General features: G+C 44.5%; 1 non-coding gene across 1 annotated transcript; it reads right to left on the bottom strand.

Moving 5' to 3' along the window:
- Positions 1-1,795: 1,795 nt before the first annotated feature.
- On the bottom strand, positions 1,796-1,929 carry LOC112636799. Its single transcript, XR_003122272.1, has one exon. It is a non-coding gene; the product is annotated as a small nucleolar RNA SNORA70 (small nucleolar RNA).
- Positions 1,930-8,136: the final 6,207 nt, after the last annotated feature.

Raw genomic sequence — 8,136 nt, 5'->3', positions numbered from 1 at the left:
GTTGGAATGGGCCATTGCTGCTTTGTAGCAGAGATGAGGGCCAGGTCTGGGACAAGACTGGATTCATCAGTGGTTTAAGAGCCAACAACCTTGTCTTAGGTATACTTAACTCTTGCCCCACAAAATACATGCAAAGCTTGTATCTTAGTGTTTAAAAATGCTAATTGAATGAGAAATGAATGAATAGTTCTTCTGTTTTTCCCTCAAAGTAGCATGCTTTTACAGTGATAATATATTCTTTAATAATTGGAGAACAGAGCTGACCTTCATGCCCAGATAGTACGAGTATGTGTCTTTATACTTTCACACTGGAATATGAAATTTGGGAAATCAAGAGACGTACAATTGTTTCTCATACGTTAAGCAGGTGCTCAGGAAGTAAGTATGGGCTTTTGTCCTGGGTTGAATAGTGTCCCCCGCAAAGTTCACGTCCACATGGAACCCGTGAATGTGACTGCTGTGGTTTGAATGCTTCTGTCGAAACTTAATCCCCAATGTAACAATACAAAGAAACAGGATCTTTAGGAGGTAAAGGGAAGTAGATGCCTGTATAAAAGCGCTTGACTGAGGGAGCTCACCCCTTTTTGCCCCTCCTGCCCCTTCCCCCATGTGAGGACACGAGGCTGCATTATCTGTGAGGAATGGACTCTCACCACACACTGGACCTGCCGGCATCTTCACCTTGGACTTTCCAGCAAAGACTAGAAGAAATAAATTTCTGTTTTTCATACATTGCCCAGTCTCTGATAATTTTTAGAGCAGCACAAACAGACTAACACAATGACCTTAGTTGGAAATAGGGTCATTGCAGATGTGATCAAGTCAAAGACACACACAGGGAAGCCACCCTGTGAAGATGGGGGTGGAGACTGAAGTGACCTCTCCACCAGCCAGGCAACACCAGGGACTGTCAAATGACTGGACTGTGTCGCTGAAAAAATTAATTCTGTGCAAATTTCACATCCACCGGCAAGTTCTCCATGAGAATTTTGCATTATGTTTTCCATTTTGATGATTACTGAAAAAAATGATCATAGGCCTTCTTGCAATTATCAGGACAACGACTTTTGTCACGTTATTTCAAGGTCCCACTTACATTTGCCTCCACTTCAGTGCCCTGTGGTTTCAAAAAATGTACCAGGTCCTAACAGCAGCATCCTTCCCCGTTTCTCATTGTGTCAAGTTGAATTCTTTAACCAGCTGTGAGGGCAACATTCCTCCTAGATCATTGGTAGAGCGTTTTTATAGACTAAGACTTCACTTTTTTTTTTTAAATATACTAATAATGTTTATTGAGGGAATCAGGATAAAACTAAAATAACAGACTTAAAGTATGTAAGAAAGAGGGGTAATTGAAGTGAAAGCATTTTTTTTTTTTTTAGGTGGACAGGAAGTAGAATTTATTGGTGAGTATTAAGGGGGGGCAGCACAGTGGAAGCCCTCATGAGTGCAGGGCCTGCCACTTGTCCAGAGTGCCACGATTGGGAACGTACTTGACCCATCTGGGATGAGCCGCTTCTCAGCCACCATGTCTTCAAACTCATTGGCATTGAACTTGGTGAAGCCCTACTTCTTTGAGATGTGGATCTTCTGGCGGCTGGGGAGCTTGAACTTGGCCCTGCACAGGGCCTCAATCACATGCTCCTTGTTCTGCAGCTTGGTGCGGATGGACATAACTTGGCCAATGTGAACCCTGCCCACAGTACCCTGTGGCTTTCCAATGGCACCTCGCATGCCTGTTTGGAGCCTACACTGGGGTAGTGCAAGGTCAGAAACATGAACATCCATCTGAAAGGACTGTCTCCAAGGTCCCTTAGAGCAACCCATACAACAAACAGGCTGCATCACTACCAGGGAAACTGCTGTTTGCAGCCATTGCACACTGGGCCCCCATGAGGAAAGGAACTCAGTCGGCTTAATTGGCTGCAGGGACTTCACTTTCTTAAGTTACTTAGTGAGCAAAGACTTTGATCTGACAGAATTTAAAAGGCCTAGTATTGCAAACGGATGCTTTCTTTAATTGTCCTGGATTAATAGTAGCAGAGGCATACTTAATGTTAAGGTGATACCGCTGCATCAACAAGGCCAAATGAAGTCATGTTTTACTTAAGCAATAAAGGTAGCAGAGGTTAGACAGAAAAGCATGCTGGGTGAACTGAGACCTCCCCTCACACTGGTGGTGGAGCCAAGAGGACCTGGGCCTCCGCTGTCAGCCCAACACGCTCCCCTCCCAGGGATGCGTCTGCCGGGTCCTAACCTCATATACTTCATCAGAGGCAATTGCAACAGTCAGTTTGCAGTCAATGTAGCAGGAGATGGCCCACAAGGACGTTTTCATTCAATGACATATTTTTATTTTTCATGATTGCATTTTGGAATATATTTTAAAATGATTGGCCTGTCAACAGAGTGTATTGGCAGTTAAACATAACCAGGAGAATATGTAAAAAATAAAAAGCGTAAATTATGACAATGATAATATTGGTGATGCAAACAGTGGTCCACCAAGCTGAACATAAAAACACATTCCAGGCAGTGACAAGTCAACAGAAAGCCACCAACACATCATTTTCTAATCAACTCAGAACTAGCAATTTTGTTTTAGCCAAATAATGCAATCTGTCATATCAAATGAGTATCGCTGATTTAAATTCTATTAGTTTTTAAGTTAGGGCCTTTCTTTTGTTCCCCCTGTAAATGCACATTGCTAGTGAATACGGGTTTTATAGCTAGTTTTATATTTGTACATATTTAAGTAACATTATGATGAAAGAATTTGTCGACCATGGGAATTCATGAGAATCATTTTCCTTTCAAAGGAAATCACTCAAGGTGGAGTAGTGTAGCCTTAATAGCATTGTAGCCTTTTCTGTGTGTTATTTTCATGTTTTGAAAAACCACATTTTCACGTCTGTATGTCATTCTAAAGGTGTCCATTGTGAAAAGTAATTGTCACATACGGAGAAATCGCTCATAACTCCACTACCCACACCATTTTAACACCTCTTTTTTAGGGGATGTCTATAAATATTTAATTTAATTATGCAAAAACGATGTGAAACTCTAAACCTTCTTTTACCATCTGCTCTTAACACTTAGTTGATATCCATGCCAATCATAGGGTGTTAAAATGAGAATTTTCTGTCTCAGAGTTTTAGGTGAGAACAACACAACCAAGCCGAGAACACATTTCCTAAGGTAGAGGAGAGAACAGATCACTGGAGTGACATGATGTGACATGAAGTGTCTTTTCCCAGCATTATCCTGAGCCGGAACCTGTGTGATCTGAGGCCAGGTCAGGGGGCAAAGAGGGTGAGCTGGCTCCTTGAGGGAGAGTTGTCGGCCTGCTGTCTGCCCCGCTCTCCTGCCTGGGACAGAGGGGATGCTTCCTGCACACCTGGAGCCAGATGAATGAGGCTTCCATGGGGCCTGCCCGGAAACTTGACCCCCTCCTCCAGAATCCGGGGTGAAACTTGACCCCCTCCTTCAGAATCCGGGGTGCAGGAGGCGTGGCTCGCACTGGAGAGGCCTCAAGGCCTGAAGCTGCATTAGGTGCCTCTGAAGAGGCGGCACTCAGAAGCTGTGGGCAAAGGTGAATGTGCCTGGAACTTCATCAGTACCCAAAAGGGTTTTAGCTGACCCCGAAAGATGACACTTCCTACCTGTATGTAGACAGAGTAAACATACACACACACACCATGAAGTTGATAAAGAAGGAGGGATGGTTAGAGAGGAAAGGAGAGTACTGGGTGGGGGCGGGGGGTGGTCTACGAAGGAAGTTCAAGTTTGCCCCTCTCCTCTGAGGTCATAAATAAAAAGTCCGTTGATCCAAGGAACTGCCTGAGATATCAGGTGGAAGTGATGGGCTGAGCACCATCTTAGTAGGCATGATTAGTAGAATCAGCTCCACAGGGTCGGCCTTTCACGGGTCAGTCTTCTTTGTCAAAACATAGTATTGAGGGTCCGGCGCGGTGACTCACGGCTGTAATCCCAGTACTTTGGGAGGCCGAGGCGGGCGGATCACGAGGTCAGGAGATTGAGGCCATCCTGGCTAACATGGTGAAACCCTGTCTCTACTAAAAATACAAAAAATTAGCCGGGCATGGTGTCGGGTGCCTGTAGCCCAGCTACTTGGGAGGCTGAGGACGAAGAATGGCGTGAACCCGGGAGGCGGAGCTTGCAGTGAGCCGAAATCGCGCTACTGCACTCCAGCCTGGGAGACAGTGAGACTCCGTCTCAAAAACAAAAGATGGTATTGAGGCCAGGCACGGTGGCTCACACTTGTAATCCCAGCACTTTGGGAGGCCAAGGCGAGCAGATCACCTGAGGTCAGGAGTTCGAGACCAGCCTGGCCAACATGTTGAATCCCTGTCTCTACTAAAAATACAAAAATTAGCAGGGCGTGGTGGTACATGCCTGTAATCCCAGCTACTTGGGAGGCTGAGGCAGGAGAATCTCTCGACCTCAGGAGGCAGAGTTTGCAGTGAGCCAAGGTCGCGCCACTGCACTCCAGCCTGGGCGACAGAGCGAGACTCCATCTCAAAAAAAAAAAAATTTTTTTTGAGAAAGCAGTCACCTGAGAAGGCTCTTTTCCTTCTCTGATCAGTTTCTTAAGAAGAAATTCTCTTGGGCTCTGGCCACAGGGGGATTCCTATTAATGAACACAAGCGTATCTAAACAATTTTACTTAAAATTTAAAAACATAACCTTACCACTGTCAGAGGCATATAAGAAAATTTCAACTTGTTGCTACTTCTAAATGCCCCTTGCCTTCTCATTTTTCTATGAACCTATGTCTATTGCAAGGGCTGTTCTTTTTTTTTCTTATTTCCTGGAAATAGAGAAAGAAAAGTGTCTAGCTGCAAAATACAAAAATGCAGGTTGTTGTTTACCTAATGTTAGTATTCTTCGGATGGATTAATAAGGGGAGCAGTTTTGGAACCTGGCTTGCATAATTTTTCACCTGTTTAAACATTGCGGCTTTGGGAGCTTGGCTCTGCTTGGTGCTGAGTCAGCCAGCATCCTAGGGGTTGATGGGGTGGAGTCCCCGATTCTTTGACACAGGCGAAATTATGTATTTGGAGGTGTTGACATACCATCAGGCAAATGCTTTAAACCTTATCAGTAATTTTTAAAGACATGATTAAAATGGGGGTATAAATAGCATCCAGCACCCCTAAGGCGACAAAGTATTCCATGAAGCAAGTTCTTACTTCTTGCAGGTCTGCTGTTTTGTTCTGCTTTGTCTTTTCCATTAACTAAAAATCAAGGTAGTCTCTGGAGCTCAGAATTGAGTGAAAGGTTGGAATTTAGAAGGTCAGACGCCCTGGGGTGGATAAGTCTGGCCTTTCTGGGTTTGGGAGATGATTCTCTGAATTCTTGCTTAGAACTCTGCTCTCAGATTTCACAAGGGCCTTACGAAGGGGAGATCCATGGGGCTGCCACCTGGAGGAGGGGGCTCTGGGCCTAGGTGAACCCCCTCAAATGGGTGCCCACGAGGCTGCAAAAATCAGCTTTGCAACTTCAAGAAACCTTTGCTAGCACTGACGGACAAAGTGAGGAGGTCGTGTCAGACTTGTTTGCTTTCCAAGAGTGTACAAAGTCAGTTCCACGTGGTCGAAAGGGGAAACTCGTACATGTACAGTGCAGTGACTGGGTTTGAATTCAGACCCACAGAAGTCTAAATCCTGGCTTCCTTGCTCTCACTATGTGACTCTGTCAGTTCCTTTATCTGTGGAATGGGAATAGCAACCCCCCTAGGGCTGTCCTACACATCAAATGCAGTGCAGCTGCTAGAACGAAGCACGCCTTTCGCTGTGACAAGCAGCTGCTGAGAGTCATTGCTGCGGACACTAGCTGAAATAAAGAACAGGGTCAAACCCAGCAGGGGACACCACAACTGTTGTGGAATCATTCTAGGACCTGGCACAGGATGTAGGTTTGTTTTGTTTTGTTTTGAGATGGAGTCTCACTCTGTCGCCTATTCCGACAGTAGCACTGCATTCTATTGGAACGCAGTGGCATGGTCTCAGCTCACTGCAACCTCTGACTTCTGGGTTCAAGCAATTCTCCTGCCTCAGCCTCCCAAGTAGCTGGGATCACAGGCATGCACCACCACATCTGGCTAATTTTTGTATTTTTAGTAGAGATGGGGTTTCACCATGTTGGTCAGGCTGGTCTCGAACCCCTTACCTCAGGTGGTCCACCCACCTCGGCCTCCCAAAGTGCTGGGATTACAGGTGTGAACCCCTGCACCCGGCCAGGATGTAGGTTTTTTTGATAAATGCTATACTGTGAAATCGTTTAACATATTGGATTTGGAAGAGAAATGATTCATACAGTAAAATGGATCTAAAATACCTTTTATGAAAAAAAAAGCTAAGGAATGCAAAGTCTGCTTCACTTTTTCCTGGAGGGGACTGGTATTTAGCGTTTTGTTGTAAATTAATGATTCTGTTAAGATAAACGTCCACACTGGATGTCACATTTCCAATCATCGATAGCTAGTGACAGAGGCTTTGGTGTAAAAAGTACCTTCCATAGGGTGGAGGAAAAAAGGCATAATGATGTTAAATAAAACTGAAAAAAGAAAAAAAAATGAACATTCTAAGGAAACAATGAGGAAAAATAATGTTAAGGGATAAAAAGGCTTGTATGGAGGATAAAATACAATTACATAAGTAAACTTTATCCAAGTATCTTAAAGGCCATGGTCTCAGAATCTCATTACTCAAAAAAGGGCATTACTAAAAAATTATTGACAGAAATATCTTAGCAAACCAGTGCAGTTAAAGAAAAAACCAATTTACTGTATACTGAACACATCCAAACTGTAAATGAGCCATTACTTAGAGTTTGGATTGAACTCAAGATCATTAGGCTTAAATGACCTTGGCAAACTTATGAAAATTACCGTCAACTTTGAACAATTATTAGATGCCTAATTGCACAAGGCGGTGGATTCCTGATTTAAATAGATCTAATTAGGAAACATGCAAAGAGGAGCCACTCATGTGGAACGTGAGACCCTCCCCAGGGTGGAGTCCCTGGCACCTTGCAGAAAGAGCCGTGGGGGCAGCAGGGCAGGGCGGAGGCATCAGGAAAAGTTGGTAACAAGTTCGGAGGGCCAGCTAGGAAACTGACTGTGGGTGTCTCTGGAGTCTGTCTCCCTTTGCTTATTCTAAATTATTTTGGAATTCTGGGCTTTCCTCTCTTTATGTTTTGTTTATTTATTTAAAAGAACAAAGGGAAAACAGAGCTAGCGATGTCAAGCAGAAGTCCATTCTTTCTCCGGATGACAAATTGCCTTCACTTTCCTCCTCTCCTAGCAACATAACCCCATGACCGTTTCTTTTTGATTTCCTTAGGAAAACAATCTTTTACTTTTTATATTTCAGGGTTTTTTTTTTTTTTTTTCAAGGCAGAGTCTTGCTGTGTCATCCAGGCTGGAGTGTAGTGGTGCCATCTCGGCTCACTGCAGCCTCCACTTCCCAGGTACAAGTGATTCCCGTGCCTCAGCCTCCTGAGTGACTGGGATTACAGGCACCTGCCACCACGCCCAGCTAGTTTTTGTAGTTTTAGTAGAATTGGGGTTTCACCAGGTTGCCCAGGCTGGTCTCAAACTCCACCAGTGATCCAACAGTCTTGGCCTCCCAAAAGGCTGGGATTATAGGCGTGAGCCACCATGACCGTCCAGAAACAATCTTTAGCTTGCTAGAATTTAGTTCTGTTTTAGACCCTGTATGAAGCCCCTCTTGTGACAATCCTAATGTTCTCTTTATGTCTTTCTCATTAAACAGGCATATCCTATGCTTTGGCTTGAATGTTTGTCGCCTCCCAAACTTACATTTGAAAATATTAATTGAAAACAAGCTTGTAGATCATGCTGGTCCCCTCAACCATCCTTTGGCATTGGGAGTACTGACAATATCATTCCCGTTTCCTCCACCCCCAGCACAACAGGCATAATGACAGTGATCAAATGCTGGCTCAAGGCCACTGGACTAGTGTGTTAGGGTGAGGACTTGGGTGGGGCTAGGTCCCTGGATTCTACCACCTGTGCTGCTTCTCCTCTGACCCATCCCATCTTCTCCAGAACACCAAGGGATTTGTGTTGTTGCTTTAATTGCTTAAAAA

This window comes from Theropithecus gelada, chromosome 12 (assembly GCF_003255815.1).
Source record: "Theropithecus gelada isolate Dixy chromosome 12, Tgel_1.0, whole genome shotgun sequence".
Lineage (NCBI taxonomy): Eukaryota > Metazoa > Chordata > Mammalia > Primates > Cercopithecidae > Theropithecus > Theropithecus gelada.
Note: the sequence above shows the minus strand (reverse complement) of the source record. Positions and strands in the feature narration are given on the sequence as shown.